Source organism: Schistocerca piceifrons, chromosome 5, assembly GCF_021461385.2.
Source record: "Schistocerca piceifrons isolate TAMUIC-IGC-003096 chromosome 5, iqSchPice1.1, whole genome shotgun sequence".
In the NCBI taxonomy this organism is placed as follows: domain Eukaryota; kingdom Metazoa; phylum Arthropoda; class Insecta; order Orthoptera; family Acrididae; genus Schistocerca; species Schistocerca piceifrons.
In genome coordinates, this window is record NC_060142.1 from 380,057,572 (window position 1) to 380,075,208 (window position 17,637).

The 17,637-nt window shown below is 45.9% G+C and overlaps 4 non-coding genes across 4 annotated transcripts; 1 reads left to right on the forward strand and 3 right to left on the reverse strand.

The window, feature by feature from the left end:
• Nucleotides 1-459: 459 nt before the first annotated feature.
• Nucleotides 460-534, reverse strand: Trnas-cga. The gene has a single exon. It is a non-coding gene; the product is annotated as a tRNA-Ser (tRNA).
• A 226-nt stretch (nucleotides 535-760) lies between these two features.
• Nucleotides 761-835, reverse strand: Trnas-cga. The gene has a single exon. It is a non-coding gene; the product is annotated as a tRNA-Ser (tRNA).
• Nucleotides 836-1,061: 226 nt separating this feature from the next.
• Trnas-cga lies at nucleotides 1,062-1,136 on the reverse strand. The gene has a single exon. It is a non-coding gene; the product is annotated as a tRNA-Ser (tRNA).
• An 832-nt stretch (nucleotides 1,137-1,968) lies between these two features.
• Trnas-cga lies at nucleotides 1,969-2,043 on the forward strand. Its single transcript has one exon. It is a non-coding gene; the product is annotated as a tRNA-Ser (tRNA).
• The last annotated feature ends 15,594 nt before the right edge of the window (nucleotides 2,044-17,637 follow it).

A 17,637-nucleotide genomic window follows, 5' to 3' on the forward strand; every position in this document is an offset into this window, starting at 1 on the left:
GAAATATTTGAAAATTTTAACTCTAATGTATTCAAAATTTTATAATGTATCACGACGTGCTGTTGTGATTTACTTTACGACATGGCGTAACATGATATCCGTACGCAAGTCTATACAAATAAAAATGTAAATGAAACTTCCTGGCAGATTAAAACTGTGTGTCCAGCCGAGACTCGAACTCGGGACCTTCGCCTTTCGCGGGCAAGTGCTATACTAACTGAGCTACCGAAGCACGACTTACGACCGGTACTCACAGCTTTACTTCTGCCAGTACCTCGTCTCCTACCTTCCAAACTTTACAGAAGCTCTCCTGCGAACCTTGCAGAACTAGCACTCCTGAAAGAAAGGATATTGCGGAGACATGGCTTAGCCACAGCCTGGGGGATGTTTCCAGAATGAGATTTTCACTCTGCAGCGGAGTGTGCGCTGATATGAAACTTCCTGGCAGATTAAAACTGTGTGCCCGGCCGAGACTCGAACTCGGGACCTTTGCCTTTCGCGGGCAAGTGCTCTACCAACTGAGCTACCGAAGCACGACTCACGACCGGTACTCACAGCTTTACTTCTGCCAGTACCTCGTCTCCTACCTTCCAAACTTTACAGAAGCTCTCCTGCGAACCTTGCAGAACTAGCACTCCTGAAAGAAAGGATATTGCGGAGACATGGCTTAGCCACAGCCTGGGGGGTGTTTCCAGAATGAGATTTTCACTCTGCAGCGGAGTGTGCGCTGATATGAAACTTCCTGGCAGATTAAAACTGTGTGCCCGGCCGAGACTCGAACTCGGGACCTTTGCCTTTCGCGGGCAAGTGCTCTACCAACTGAGCTACCGAAGCACGACTCACGACCGGTACTCACAGCTTTACTTCTGCCAGTACCTCGTCTCCTACCTTCCAAACTTTACAGAAGCTCTCCTGCGAACCTTGCAGAACTAGCACTCCTGAAAGAAAGGATATTGCGGAGACATGGCTTAGCCACAGCCTGGTGGATGTTTCCAGAATGAGATTTTCACTCTGCACCGGAGTGTGCGCTGATATGAAACTTCCTGGCAGATTAAAACTGTGTGCCCGGCCGAGACTCGAACTCGGGACCTTTGCCTTTCGCGGGCAAGTGCTCTACCAACTGAGCTACCGAAGCACGACTCACGACCGGTACTCACAGCTTTACTTCTGCCAGTACCTCGTCTCCTACCTTCCAAACTTTACAGAAGCTCTCCTGCGAACCTTGCAGAACTAGCACTCCTGAAAGAAAGGATATTGCGGAGACATGGCTTAGCCACAGCCTGGGGGATGTTTCCAGAATGAGATTTTCACTCTGCAGCGGAGTGTGCGCTGATATGAAACTTCCTGGCAGATTAAAACTGTGTGCCGGACCGAGACTCGAACTCGGGACCTTTGCTTTTCGCGGGCAAGTGCTCTACCGACTGAGCTACCCAAATCACGCCCCGTCCACACAGCTTTACTTCCGCCAGTACCTCGTCTCCTACCTTCCAAACTTAACAGAGCTTCTGGAACCATCCCCTAGGCTGTGGCTAAGCCATGTCTCCGCAGTATCCTTTCTTTCAGGAGCGCTAGTCTTGCATGGTTCGCAGGAGAGCTTCTGTAAAGTTTGGAAGGTAGGAGACGAGGTACTGGCAGAAGTAAAGCTGTGAGTACCGGTCGTGAGTCGTGCTTCGGTAGCTCAGTTGGTAGAGCACTTGCCCGCGAAGGGCAAAGGTCCCGAGTTCGAGTCTCGGCCGGGCACACAGTTTTAATCTGCCAGGAAGTTTCATATCAGCGCACACTCCGCTGCAGAGTGAAAATCTCATTCTGGAAACACCCCCCCAGGCTGTGGCTAAGCCATGTCTCCGCAATATCCTTTCTTTCAGGAGTGCTAGTTCTGCAAGGTTCGCAGGAGAGCTTCTGTAAAGTTTGGAAGGTAGGAGACGAGGTACTGGCAGAAGTAAAGCTGTGAGTACCGGTCGTGAGTCGTGCTTCGGTAGCTCAGTTGGTAGAGCACTTGCCCGCGAAAGGCAAAGGTCCCGAGTTCGAGTCTCGGCCGGGCACACAGTTTTAATCTGCCAGGAAGTTTCATATCAGCGCACACTCCGCTGCAGAGTGAAAATCTCATTCTGGAAAAATGTAAATGTTCTTTTGCTCAAATTCGTATATCTCAGAAGATTCTTCAATGATTGCTTTGAAATTTTGACACAACATTGCATTAGAATACGCGCGTTTTTACATGTAGTATATAATATGTATGTAACACCGCGCAGCAGTACTCCGAAAAGGACGGGCAAGCATGGTGCAAGGCAGTCTCTTTAGTAGATCTGTCGCATTTTCTAAGTGTTCTGCCAATAAAACACAGTCTTTGGCTAGCCTTCCCCACATCATTTTCCATGTGTTCTTACCAATTTAAGTTGCTCGTTATTGTAATTCCTAGGTATTTAGTTGAATTTACGGCCTGTAGATTTAATTGATTTATCATGTAAACCGTTTTGCAGTTTGTTTTGATCTTCTGACGACTTTACCAGATGATGAACTACAACATCATGTCAAATAACCTAAGACGGCTACTAAAATTATGTCCTAAATCATTTATTTAGATAAGGAACAGCACAGGGTTTATAACACTACCATCGGGAACACCATAAATCACTTCTGTTGTACTCCTTGACTTTCCGTCAATTACTACGAACTGTGACCTCTCTGATAAGAAATCACGAATCCTGTCTCATAACTGAGACGATATTTCATAAGCACGCAATTTCATGTCAAAAGCCTTCTGGAAATCTAGAAATACGGGAACAATTTCAAATCTCTTATCAATAGCACTCAACACTTCGTGTGTGTAAAGAGCTAGTTATGTTTCTCAAGAACGATGTTTCCTAAATCCGTGTTCACTATGTGTGAATAGACTTCTCTTCGAGGTAATTCATAATGTTCGAACACAATATATGCTCCAAAATGCTGCTGCATATCGACGTTAATGATATGGGCCTGTAATTTAGTGGACTTCTCCTACTCTCTTTCTTGAATGTTGGAGTGACTAGTATAACTTTCCAGTCTTTGGGTATGGATCTTTAGTCGAGCGTGCGGCTGTACGCGATTGTTAAAAATGAAACTATTGCATCAGTATACTCTGAAAAGAACCTAATTGGTATACAGGCTGGATCGGAAGAATTGCTTTTACCAACTGATTTAAGTTGCTTCATTACTCCGAGGAGATTTACTTGTAAGTTACTCAACTTGACAACTGTCTTTGATTGGAATTCTAGAATATTTCGTTCGTCTTGTTTGGTGAAGGAATTTCGGAGGGCTGTGTAAAGTACTTCTGCTTTGGCAGCGCTATCGTCGGTAGTACTTGCTTTGGTATCGTTCAGAGAAGGCACTGATTGTGTCTTGGCGCTAGCATACTTTACATACGACCAGAATCTCTTTGGATTTTCTGCCATGTTTCGAGACAAAGTTTCGTTGTGGTAACTATTATAAGCACCTCGCACTGAAGTCCGCGCTAAATATCGAGCTTTTATAAAAGATCGCCTTTCTTGGAGAATTTGCGTTCGTTTAAATTTGGCATGCTTTTTTCGTTGTTTCTGCAACACTGTTCTGACCCGTTTTGTGTACCATGGGGGATCAGCTCCGTCTTTTGTTAATTAATTTAATATAAATGTCTCAATTGTTATCGATACTATTTCTTTGAATTCAAGGCAGATCTGGTCTACTCTTACACTGTTAACTTGAAAGGAGTGGAGATTGTCTCTCAGGAAGGCGTCAAGTGAATTTCTATCAGCTTTTTTGAATAGATATATTTTTCGTTTATTTTTGCAGGATGATACATCAACTGTTGGTATGAATATGTTGTATAGAATTGAATATGTTAGGTTTTCTCAAAATTTTAGAAGTGTCCATTTCCAGAGACACACTTAATAATTTTTTCAGAAACATTATTGACAATTGAGAGGTTCCATGCCCTCTTTTGCATGTCGCCTTTTATTTTCATGAATTTTATTAATGTTTTATGTCATTGCGCGGTGGTAACAGGCCAAATAAGATTACTGTAATGGGAGTATTTGCACTGAGAGCTCAAAATACTTTTCACTTGATTCCCAAACATGTTGTTTTACTTCCCTGAGTGGCCTGTGCGAGGCGAGCAACGGAGGACGCGACACACTGCGTTTCCGGTTGGGAACTGCACTTCTGCGGATACTGAGAGGGTCGTATACATCAATGGGCTTAAACGCCTGGCGGAACCACTGACGTCGGTTGAGTTTCGCCCATTGTATGCAGGGCGAAATGACCTGCGAGACGTCTGAGTGTTGCCGTAATTTATGTGTTTACAGTCCCCGCGCGTCCGAAACGAAGACTGCTGGCACTGACTGTCTACATTGTCCTCATGATTCTTAGAATACCTGTGAACCGTGCCCTGTTGGGCCCGACTGTCGGGGGTCGCGGATGGCCGGTGGCCTAGGCATGTTGTTTTCATAGTTGGTCAAACGGCAAGTTGAGTGCCCTCAGCTCAATAGCAGAGGCATGATTGGTCAACTTAACCTATGGCTACTTGACGTCATAAATCCCTGCTCGAAATTGGAGGAACGGTCGCTATTGGCGCGAATGATGTTCTGAGACAGTATGGAGGAATTTTGGAATCCGCACTCAATGCTGATTCATGGTCTTCTAGGATAGTAGGGAATTGAGCAATCTGGGCTGTTCTCATCGGGACTCTTCAGCAGAAGCAGCATTTTCCTGAAGATGGCGACCAGTTGGATCGCCGCAATATCGATTAAAGTTGATTTTACGATCGGGCAGCAAACCCAAAGAGACTTTCAAGACTTATTATGCTGGGAAAGCCTACGTAATCACTGCAATAAATCTCATTGTAATATTTAATCCGCATATCATTTTGTAGATATATGCAGAATCCCATTTCCTGTTGTTTATTATGGTAAAGTTTTTTTTCCTCTGAGTAGATTACGATTTTTATTAAATTATTATTAGTGTGCACCCCTTATTTTACCAACTACAGGGTCCACCATCATCTCCTTTCGTTACCGTTGTGTGCATAATTAATTAGGAGGTAGGTAAGGAAGGGGTCGAGTCCATGTCCCGTTCTCATGCAAAATTCGTCAGAATTAAAGAGGTACAAACTCTTATCCACCCTGGCACCTCCCACAGTGTCACCCATTGCTGTATCTCTAGTGAAATTTATTATAACACTAGAGAAGACCTACATAACAAGGTTGATTCTGAAAAACAGGGCTGGATGGTCCAGAAACTATTATCATTTCATGTCTCAGGCACTTTCTAAAGAAACCACAGATGTCGGGTTATCTTGTAATTCCAGTAAACGTACCCCGGAAGATGGAATCGATTCAGACCAGTGTTCGCAGGACAATAAACTCGAAAAGAAACTAGCAAATTCGCATTCATGTAGCTTTATTTACCGAATGCAGCATGCTGAAACTATGCCAGCAATTCACTTGCGTGTTTCGAAAATGGGTTAAACGAATGGAACGCTCGGGAAGCAAGTCATGTTAAATGCTGTAAGCGTTTCCTGAAACTTGCTCCTACAAGAACGCACGTTGGCGCTCCTCGTTTTATTGGCGACGATTATTTTAATCTGTTACAGAGAAAAATTGAAACGAATTCCGAGGAACCTGTTGAGGTAACGGACTACAGGAATGGCGTCGAACTGTTGCGGTTCTTGCTTCATCTCTCAGCCGCAAGGACGCCCCGTGGAGCTGCGAAACCCGAGGTTCTTGCCCGTAATCCAGGCCGGCCGAACGGAGGCGCGGAACTAGTCCACATTATCTGGCACCCAGCTCCTTCCAAGCTGCGCCGCTGTGCGGTTTCCTCAGAAGAGCGCTCAAACCGTTCCAGTTTATTCCCTGCGATCTACTATTAAGTGTTCTCTTCGTGTCTCTTCTGCAACTGCATGTGGCGTTATGTTTCATATTTTAGTGTAGGTGGCTACAGGAACTATAGATAAGCCCATATACATTTACGTGGTGTGAGATAAGTCATTCCCTACTGCTATCCTATGTTGCTCCTGTCGCAATTGGTGCATAGGAAAAAATGTAAGTAAGCCTCCGACCGAGCACCAATCTCTCTAATTTTACCTTCCTGTTATTTTTGCAACATTTGTGTTGGAGGTTGCAAAGTATTGGTTGGCTGTACAGAGAAAGTACGCCCTAGGAATTTTAACAGTAACAGGTATCTAACGCTCGTAGTATTTTTTTAAAACTGTTTTGTTTATTGTATTAGAAAAGTGAAGTTATACAGTGAATGTTTCGAGATATTTTAAAATATCTCTTTTACACGTCTCTCCACAAGCAAATTTTGCTAACAGTTACATTGCGAACAGTTACATTATGTGTTTCTGAAGTGCTGAAATGGCAAAATACCCTATTATTAATAAGACTGCAGAACTAGCTATATTTCCTATTGGAGTTTGCAAAAAAAAAGTCAGTAGAGAACTATAGAGTAGATGTTGATAATAGTCTCCATAGGGCTCAGTAGTACTCTCAATCACGTGTTTGCACTCGGCAGTTCCACCATTATCGCCGTTCGCTTTTAAATATGACAAGTGATAATCTACAAAACTGTAAGTTATTGAGGCTGTAGCCAAAGTCCGAACAGACATTCCCGCATAAGACAAGAAATGTTCGTTGAAGTAATCCGGACACATCGACCTGCATCATTGTGGAAGGAACTTCATAACAGGGCGGAGGAAGAACCGCTCAACCATCTCCGCCAAGACCCACCCACATTGTTCGCACGTTGTCTCATATCCACTCATACATTGCTTTGTCTAATCGTTTGGCCACTTCTCCACCCTAAAAGTCTTGGACTAGTGCATACCACAAATTCATGATGCAGTCACTAACCCGGAGACGAAATTGTACCAATTGTGATGTAGCCTTCCTATTAAGAATTTGGAAAAGATCACTTGTGATAGTAAGAATGGAATAGATCGATATATGCATTCTTACAGTGTTCTCCGGAAGTCAGGTGTGTTATGTGCCAATACTGATATATGGTCTGTGTTTAGCTCCTCATGGTTAATGAAATCATTTTGATGCAGAAGTCGAAGGACAAATTTTTCACTGTCTAATCAGTGACTACGCTATCACAATATTATTACTATGTTTAACCTCAACTGAAATACGGCAAGTTATTTCACATGCCTTTTCCATTTTATGTGATGTCGATTAAAGGAGGAGAGAAAGATAACGGTGAGTTGACATGGGCAATATTTATTAACATACATCGAATCCCGGGGGCTGCACAAATTGCACTCTTTCTAGTATCATATCTTTTTTTCATTTCAACATGATGCTGGAACGGCCTGTTTTCTTGGTGAAATTTGTGAGTGTGGAAAGGCACAGCACCTTGGATTTGGTACAGGACGGAGACATTGTTACGGAAAAACAGTGGCTTTCTACCGTTTGCGGAGTTGCCTGTCTTAACGGAATTGTGGTCGCCAGCCCAGCGCAGGTTATGTAATTTACGACCGAGGCCTGCCTCGTGGCAGAACTGTGGCCGAGTCACTACGCAAGCATCGATAGATCGCCGCTTTCGTACGTTTCGAAAAAGTCTTTTGTAGATAACCATCGCTCGGAGTGCCGAAATAATGAGCCTAGCCTTGTGTACAGCTCTCTAAGTTTAGAGGACCTCTGATGTGAGGCTAGTGTTTGGGTGCGAAAATGTACCGTTGGTAAATTAGTCAGTCTTGTCATGGAGATGAAGCGACTGTTTTTTAGTAATGAGAAGGCGATTTGCGGCATGATTAGATTAGTATCGCGACGCATTGCCTTGGTAGCATCCAGTGTGCTACGGGGAATCCGAGCCAATTGGCCGCTATGTATGCACTTCTTGGTATTGACGGACATGTACCGTTGGTAAATTAGTCAGTCTTGTCATGGAGATGAAGCGACTGTTTTTTAGTAATGAGAAGGCGATTTGCGGCATGATTAGATTAGTATCGTGACGCATTGCCTTGGTAGCATCCAGTGTGCTACGGGGAATCCGAGCTAATTGGCCGCTATGTATGCACTTCTTGGTATTGACGGACATGTACGGTTTGATGGTAATTTATTTCTGGGTGTAGGAAGACGGTAGAAAAATAAAGGGATGGTCGTAAGAGTTTCCAGTGGATGAAGTGCAGAGCGCGCGGTTGGGACGCTGAAGTCGTGATCTGGAGAGCTCATGTTAGTGGGGGACCCACGGCCGACTGAAGGTACTCTAGTCGGTAGTGGGGACGACTGCGTTTGCAACGGCACCGCACCCACGTCCTCTACAGCTGTACCATCCGCACGTCAGTGGCGTTCTTGAACAGCTGTCCGAAACAATTACGGTGAGCGTAAGTCGCGAATACAAAGAGTGATGCAGGTACTGTCAAATGTGGTCATTACTGACTGAAACCTGTGATCTTCGAAGGACTTTATTTGAGATCAAAGACTGGAATAGAAAACATTTGACAATAGGGCTTCTTGGTCCGCACTTGCAGATATCCGTACAGTAACCTGTCTCAGATTCACAGCTGCTGCATTGAGTCCATGAATCTCTTGATTAACAAATGGGTGACCGGTCACTGTGCTCGTTTGGGGTTAACGAATCTTCGGAACAAATTACTGTTTGCTACTTTGCTTTGGAATGGCTTAGTTTTTTTGCTGAGGAAAGTAATTCTGCAAATCATTCAAAATCCAGCACTAAAGTTATATGTATTGACTTCATAAAGTATTCAGCAATCTTGAATAATCGGTTCATTTTATTATGTTTTATTGAACAGATTATTGTGTTTACTGAAAAATTATTTCTGTTAGACACCTTACACTCACATTTAAATAAATTTAGTGTAAATCTCCACTTTACGATCTACAGTTAGGGGTTCATAAATCGCATTATCCATTAACATTTTGCGTATTAAAATTGTTAACTTAGATCCCTTAAAATATGTATATTATAATTGTTAACTTAGATCTTAAACTCATGCCCGGCACACAGTTAGTTTTCTGGGATCGGATAGCTTTTCACGTGCAGGGGGTTTCGCACAATGTCTGTATTCTCCATTCGATCCGTACACGCTTCGATACTCTCACCAACAGCGAAAATATTCAGTGAACCGAACTGCGAAGAATACCAGCGACGTACTTTACACCGTTTAATTTCAAAGAGAGCGTCTGGGGGCAAGACTGTTTTCTACTATGCAGTATGTGCATTCCACACTCCACATTCCATTCTGCGCGAGAATTGCTTCAATAACCAACACCAATAGCTCCAGCCACTCAGAAAATAACAGCTACTCGTCTCTAAATCTCGGTTTCGTCATACTGATTTGCCGGTTATTACTAAGCCGTTGACAACCAAAGAGCGAGTAGAGGGCAATCGAACACGAAAGTAATCCTTACAACGCACATCTGGAAACCAGTGGTTTTCCCGAAACGAAGTATTCCGACTGAGTACATGAACACCTCATAACAGAGTCCCCTAGGCTTCAAACAGCAGATACGCACTTGAGGACATAAACTACACAACCCCGCACGAACAGACGGACAGAGTGGATGAGCGGTTCTAGGCGCTTCAGTCAGGAACCGCGCGACCGCTACGGTCGCAGGTTCGAATCCTGCCTCGGGCATGGATGTGTGTGATGTCCTTAGGTTAGTTAGGTTTAAGTCGTTCTAAGTTCTAGGGGACTGATTATCTCAGATGTTAACCCCCATGGTGCTCACAGTCATTTTTGAACCCCGCCCGAACAGGCCATGAAGTCCAACGGTAACGACCGGCCGCCGTGTCATCCTCAGCCCACAGGCGTCACTGGATGCGGATATGGAGAGGCATGTTGTCAGCAAACCGCACTCCTGGCCGCATGTCAGTTTACGAGACCGGAGTCACTACTTCTCAATCAAGTAGCCCCACTTGAGGACAAACACATTATAATAATCGTTCCATCTTTCATTTGAAAGCAGGCTTCAACGTATCTTGTAATCGACGCTTGTACGCTTTCAACATCCCAGGCATGTTCTGAACGCATTTACAACCATCCACACTGCGTCCTGGAGTTCGTCGACGCTATCAACTGGGCTGGAATACATCAAAACTTGTAAATAAACCGACATAAAAAAAGTCCAAGGGGCTCAAGTCCGGGGATCTTGGAAACCATTGTACTGGCGAGCCATGATCGGTACATTTGCTACGTATTTCCGAATACGTGTTCCGAATAGCCGCACTAAAATGTACCGATGCACCATCACGCGTTTACCACATACGCATCCCGTCACTACATCGTCCAAACAGTTGATTAAGTTGTGTCACGGGAAATTAAAGTAAATAGAACAAATAACTCGACTAGCTAGGAAATGTGCCCCTATTAACCAATCACCAACAACACCTGCCCAAACTTTAACGAAAAATATTTGTTGATGTGCCGCCTCAACGGTACCACTTGTGTACCCATAAGCGGGAAAGAGTCTATTGTGGATGTTCATAATGTCTTCTCGGGGTAAACCATGCTTCGTCTGTAAATAACAGAAACTTGGGGAACTGTTGATCATTCCAACATTGCGTAAGGATCCATTGGCAGATGGCAGGTGCGACCAGGTCTTGCTCACTTTTTATATGATATGTGTACAATAGTCACTAAATGTAACATCACATGGAGGAAGGAGAAACGTGTTCCTGCACAACAATCCTTCTGCCACTTGTGACCAACATAGCGTTCAGTCGTTGTAATGCAGTCTCATCCATTCGTGGTGTCGAGAGTATTCTGGGATATTTGCACGTTGCATGTTGTGTCTCGCGGACGCACCTATGGAACCTAGTGAACACTCTGCTGTCTGGCTGTCTCCTCGAAAGAAAAAAATAGGAAATTTGTGGTAAGATCGTATGGAACCAAGCTGCTGAGGTCAACGGTCCCTAAGATTACGCACTAGTTAATCTAACTTAAACAATCTTACGCTAAGGACAGCACACACCCACAATGCCCGAGGGAGGACTCGAGCCTCCGACGGGGAGAGCCGCGCGGACCGTGACAAGGCGACCGAGACCGCGCGGCTACCCTGCGCTGCTTCTCGGAAGAGAAGCTTCGTGATTCAGTCATGGTGCCTCCCGTGTATCGCCATTAACACGTCCGTACTTGATGTAGATGTTAGTCATTTCATCATTTAAAAAAGTGTGTGGAACCATGGCAACCACTTCAACAAGCGCACACTGCGTTTGCTGTTCACTGTGGGAATTGGGAGGCTATTTAGAATATAATACATTAAAAGTGTTACAACAATGGCGTGACTGCACTTGAACATACGTTGCACGTGGAAATTGCTGATTGGCGGGTCTGTGTTTATCAGGATTATATGCTTGTTTCATTCTTCTCTGCTCGTCCCTTTCGTTTCTACCAACAACAGTAAGGATAAGGAAACGGTTCAAAATGGTTCAAATGGCTCTGAGCAACATGGGACTTAAATTCTGAGGTCATCAGTCCCCTAGAACTTACAACTACTTAAACCTAACTAACCTAAGGACAACATATCCATGCCCGAGGCAGGATTCGAACCTGCGACCATAGCAGTCGCGTGGTTCCGGACTGAAGCGCCTAGAACCCTCGGCCACCGCGGCCGGCTAAGGAAACGGAAATCGGAATGGTCCGTCCGAAATTTCAAAATGGTTCAAATGGCTCTGAGCACTATGGGACTCAACTGCTGTGGTCATAAGTCCCCTAGAACTGAGAACTACTTAAACCTAACTAACCTAAGGACATCACACACATCCATGCCCGAGGCAGGATTCGAACCTGCGACCGTAGCGGTCGTGCGGTTCCAGACTGTAGCGCCTTTAACCGCTCGGCCACTCCGGCCGGCGTCCGAAATTTGAATCGTGACTGTGTCCAATATGTGTCGAATGTGTTATTCACTGTGGCTTACTACTCGGTAAATATCAAAGCGAAATGCTTCCAAATGAGGAAAGTAAGGAAGAGTACGCTTTAGTATCCCGTCAAAAGTGGAATTGGTAGAGATGGGGCCGATGACGAATTGGAAGGGGATAGGAAAGTAAATCAAATGTGTCTTTTCCACAGGAATCGTCCCGATCCCTGTACTAATTATCGGAAACCGTAAAAAACTAAGTTTTTGATTTAAACGTTGTGTTTCGAAATAGGAATAACCGGTCCACTTTGATCCTGGTCTTTTTCGACTCCAGTTCAGTCTGACTGTTAAAACCACTGAAAATATCCAGTTTCTGTAATAGCCCATTTTCGGTATTTTATTGCTATGTGACAGAAATAGGTCTCAGTGCATACAGTAAAGATGGCGAAGACGATGGAGTCGGGCATGTTGTCAGCGAGAACGAACACAAGTGGATACTTCCCTGCATCGTCGCTTTTGTATGCTATCAATTTTTCACCCTGAGATCCACAAAATTAAAGGTTTAGTTATTATCCCAAGTTTACAGCACGTCAGTAAGATTATGGGTACATCAATCAAATTTACCTTCTCTTCCGAGACACTTTTCTCCTTATATGGTGTCCTAAATTTGTTGTGCCTGCTCCCATTTTTAATCTCCTAAAGCAACTGCGTCATTGTACTTCACAGTCACCCAATTCGCAAAATACATCCAAGCTAGGGATGCCGGAGAGCAGCGGCGAGATACTACCATATAGATCAGAAGGGGCAAGTCTTACATACCTTATGTACAGACATAGGGTTTAGAAGACTACACCGCACGACATTCGATATAGCACCGCCTGTGTTATTCTGATTACGGTGTAAAGTTCCTTGGAAACGCATGCAAGTCCATAGGAACAGGCACTGCGGCGAATACTGCCGTTATGAAATACGTTAAATGAATTCCCAATTGCGAATGAGGACAACTATCAGCTGAGGAATGGAATGACTACAATGAAAATTTGTGTGGGTCAGGACTCGAATCCGGATATCCCTCTTATCGATAGCGGCCGCGTTACCGTTTGACTAACTGCCGATATCGGCCACGTGACTTTCAAGTACAACGTCTGACCTGTACGGGAATATACACTATGATCAAAAGTATCCGGACAATTGGCTGAACATGACTTACAAGTTCGTGGCGCCCTCCATCGATAATGCTGGAATTCAATATGGAGTTGGCCCATCCTTAGCCTTAATGACAGCTTCCACTCACGGAGGTATACGTTCAATCAGGTGCTGGAAGGTTTCTTGGGAATAGCAGCCCATTCTTCACGGTGTGCTGCACTGATTAGAGGTACCGATGTCGGTCGCCGAGGCCTGGCACGAATTCGGCGTTCCAAAACATACCAAAGGTGTTCTATAGGATTCAGGACAGGGCTCTGTGCAGGCCAGTCCATTTCAGGGAAGTTATTGTCGTGTAACCACTCCGCCACAAGCCGTGAATTATGAACAGGTGTTCGATCGTGTTAAAAGATGCTATCGCCATCCCCGAATTGCTCTTCAACAGTGGAAAGCAAGGTGCTTAAAACATCGATGCAGGCCTCTGCTGTGATAGTGCCACACAAAGCAACAAGGGGTGCAAGCCCCCTCCATGAAAAACACGACCACACCATAACATCACCGCCTCCGAATTTTACTGTTGGCACAACAACCGCTGGCAGATGATGTTCACCGGGCTTCGCCACACCCACAACCTGCCATCGGATCGCCACACTGTGTACCATAGTTCGTCACTCCACGCAACGGTTCCCACTTTTCAATCGTCCAATGTTTACGCTCGTTACACCAAGCGAGGCGTCGTTTGGCATTTACCATCTTCATGTGTGCCTTATGAGCAGCCGCTCGACCATGAAGTTTTCTCACGTCCTGCATATCTACCATAGTACTTGCAGTGGATCCTGATGCAGTTTGGAATTCCTGTGTGATGCCTGGATTGATGTCTGCCTATTATAAATTATGACCCTCTTCAACTGTCGGCGGTCTCTGGTCGGTCAACAGACGAGGTCGGCCGGTACGTTTCTGTGCTGTACGTGTCCCTTCATGTTTCCACTTCACTATCGCATCGGAAACAGTGGACCTAGGGATGCTTAGGAGTGTGGAAATCTCGCGTACAGACGTATGACACAAGTGACACCCAATCACCCGACCACGTTCGAAGTCCATGAATTCCACGGAGCACCCCATTCTGCTCTCTCACGATGTCTAATGACTATTTAGGGCACTGATATGGAGTACCTGGCAGTAGGTGGCAGCACAGTGCACCTAATATGAAGAACGTATGTTTTTAGGCGTGACCGCATACTTTTGATCACATACTGTACACAATGGATGTACGATACAGGTCGTAGACGCGTGGTTGACTACCAATGAGCGTTTGGGTCTGACCGTGAATTGTGCACGCACAGCGAAATGGTAAGGCGCCCGCTCGCGATAAGTCGGAAATCCGAGTTCGAGTTCCGGACGGGCAGAAATTTTCATTGTCGTGATTCCATTCTACAGATGATAGTTTTCCGCATTCGCAATTGCGAATTCTTTTAATGAACAGGTACAATGTAGTCTCAGGAATTCTGTACTGATTCTTATGCCATGTATTTGTTAATAGTTTCTGCCGGCTTTGTTATTAAAATAGTGTAACCCAATATTTCAAAGTAATGGAATTTTTGCAAATAAACATTAGATATTCGTAAAAAAGGTTTTTTAAAATAAAAAAATTTAGTACTACCGCTGTGGCGAACTGATATTCCGCTTTTGTACACAGTTATTCTTAAAAAATGAATAACAGCTGTTACAACGGAGCCAAGGAAATAACGAAATGTACCGGTTATTCAGAACTAAAATAGCATTCCTACTTCCAAAGCAACGAGAGATAAAAATTCAACTGCGCTAAACTAGGTGCGTATTTTTTGGGTGACTGTCTATCCCTGTTAATTTAGAATGTCTTCAAATAATTCGAGGAGACTGTCTTGTCATGTTTATGAAGAACCCCGTCAGGTGAGAGAGATGCGATCAGAAAGAAGATGCGCGGTTCGACGCAAGTAAACACTTTCGGGATCTGTGTCTGTGCGCTCTTGTCGGTGTGTGTCGCTCGGAACTGACGACTAGGTATTCCAATACTAATAAGCAATTAAGAGCGAGGCATCCCGGAGCGGCGGGATTCCTGCGCGCCAACTAATTGGGAGCGTAGCGCGACGGAAGAAGTGGCTGCCCGTTCTGCCGGCACCGGCTGCTGCAGCGGGCGTGGCGTGGCGAGGCGAGGCACGGAGCGGCCGCCGCGGAACCGGTGGCGGCTGTGTCGGCGCTAACGAGGGACCAGCCGACTGACGCGCCCCGCGCCGCGCCGCGCTGCTCTGCTCTGCTCTACTGCGCGCGCGCAGGCGCCGTGTAACCCGCGACGTGTCAGGCGCGGCCTGCGCAGGCGCTGCAATGGCGCGTAATGCAGTCCTCGACCCGCATCGGCTGTCCCGTAATGTGGCGGAGGGACGGCGGCGCGCCGCATCTCAATGCCGGGAATGTCTCCCGCCAAGGAAACAACGGCCGCGCGACCAGCTCTCGCTCGGAACGGACTAAAGTCGATCGGGTGTCGACATTGCATCCATCTAGTGCACTATGTAACAAACACTCTAATGAGAATACAATCATTCCAGGCTTGTTTTCAAACTGTAGACGTACGCACTACGTCTATCTCATTGCGTCCTTCATATCTCATTACCCATCTTCCGCCACTGTTAACAATACCAATTTCCATATCTTCCATCCACTTTATGTCCTCTACACTGCTGCAAACAACATCCACGTGTTCACCTCCTTCAGTATGCTGACTGAGGACGTAACTTTCCTAGCCCTCTACCCTACAATCCAGAAATCCCATCGATCCAGCCAACTCCTGGTGTTACTATAGTTCCTCAAGATAAACGCCATGACATTTAGGTAAACTTTTTTGACAACAGTATTCTAATAACTGCTGAGTCCGTTGTCATATACGGTAAACAGCTACGTCGATCAGCCAGAGCATTACGACCACCTACCTAATAGCCGATATATCGGTCTTGGGCACGGATAACTGCTGCGGCGTGTCATGGCATGAAATCTGTGAGGCCTTGGTAGGTCGCTGGAGGGAGTTGGCACCACATCTGCACACACAAGTCACCTAATTCCCGTAAATTCCGGGAAGGGGGTCGATGAACTATGACACCACGTTAAATCACATCCCAGATGTGCTCGATGGGGCTTAGATCTGGCAAGTTTGGGGACCACCACATCAACTGGAATGGCCACAGTATTCCCCCAACCACTCTATCACAAAAAATGGTTTAAATGACTCTGAGCACTATGGGACTTAACTTCTGAGGTCATCAGTCCCCTATAACTTAGAACCACTTAAACCTAACTAACGTAAGGACATCACACACATCCATGTCCGAGGCAGGATTCGAACCGTAGCGGTCGAGCGGTTCCAGACTGTAGCGCTTAGAACCGCTCGGCCAACTCTATCACACTCCTGGCCTTATGACATATTGCATTGTATCGATGAAAAATGCCATTGCTGTCGGGAAGCATGATCGTCATGAAGGGGTTTACGTGCTCTGTGCGAAACACCTTGGCCATTAAGGTGCCTTGCACGAGCTCCTCTGAACCCAAGAATGCCCACGTGCATGTTCTCCATAGCATAATGGAGCCGCCACTAGCTTGTCTCCATCCTGCAGTACAGGTAACAAGTAGAAGAAGACGGATTCGCGTCCTCCCATCGGCATGATGAAGAAGGTATCGGGATTCATCACACCATGCAACGCTCTGCCACTGCTCAATGTCTAGTGCCGATATCGTGGTGTTACCACTGGCACATACACAGCTCGTCGGCTGTGGAGACCCATCGGTAGGAGTGTTCTGTTCCCAGTGCGTTCACACGTACTCTGCCCAACAGTACAGTCTGATGTATTTCGCCACTTGCTGAAGACACTGACCACAGCACTCCTCGAACGCCCAAGTCATGTAGTTTCCGAAGTGTTCATGTCGAGCCTCCAGGCCACCACAACTTGCCCTCGGTCAAACTCAGATACACTCCTGGAAATTGAAATAAGAACACCGTGAATTCGTTGTCCCAGGAAGGGGAAACTTTATTGACACATTCCTGGGGTCAGATACATCACATGATCACACTGACAGAACCACAGGCACATAGACACAGGCAACAGAGCATGCACAATGTCGGCACTAGTACAGTGTATATCCACCTTTCGCAGCAATGCAGGCTGCTATTCTCCCATGGAGACGATCGTAGAGATGCTGGATGTAGTCCTGTGGAACGGCTTGCCATGCCATTTCCACCTGGCGCCTCAGTTGGACCAGCGTTCGTGCTGGACGTGCAGACCGCGTGAGACGACGCTTCATCCAGTCCCAAACATGCTCAATGGGGGACAGATCCGGAGATCTTGCTGGCCAGGGTAGTTGACTTACACCTTCTAGAGCACGTTGGGTGGCACAGGATACATGCGGACGTGCATTGTCCTGTTGGAACAGCAAGTTCCCCTGCCGGTCTAGGAATGGTAGAACGATGGGTTCGATGACGGTTTGGATGTACCGTGCACTATTCAGTGTCCCCTCGACGATCACCAGTGGTGTACGGCCAGTGTAGGAGATCGCTCCCCACACCATGATGCCGGGTGTTGGCCCTGTGTGCCTCGGTCGTATGCAGTCCTGATTGTGGCGCTCACCTGCGCGGCGC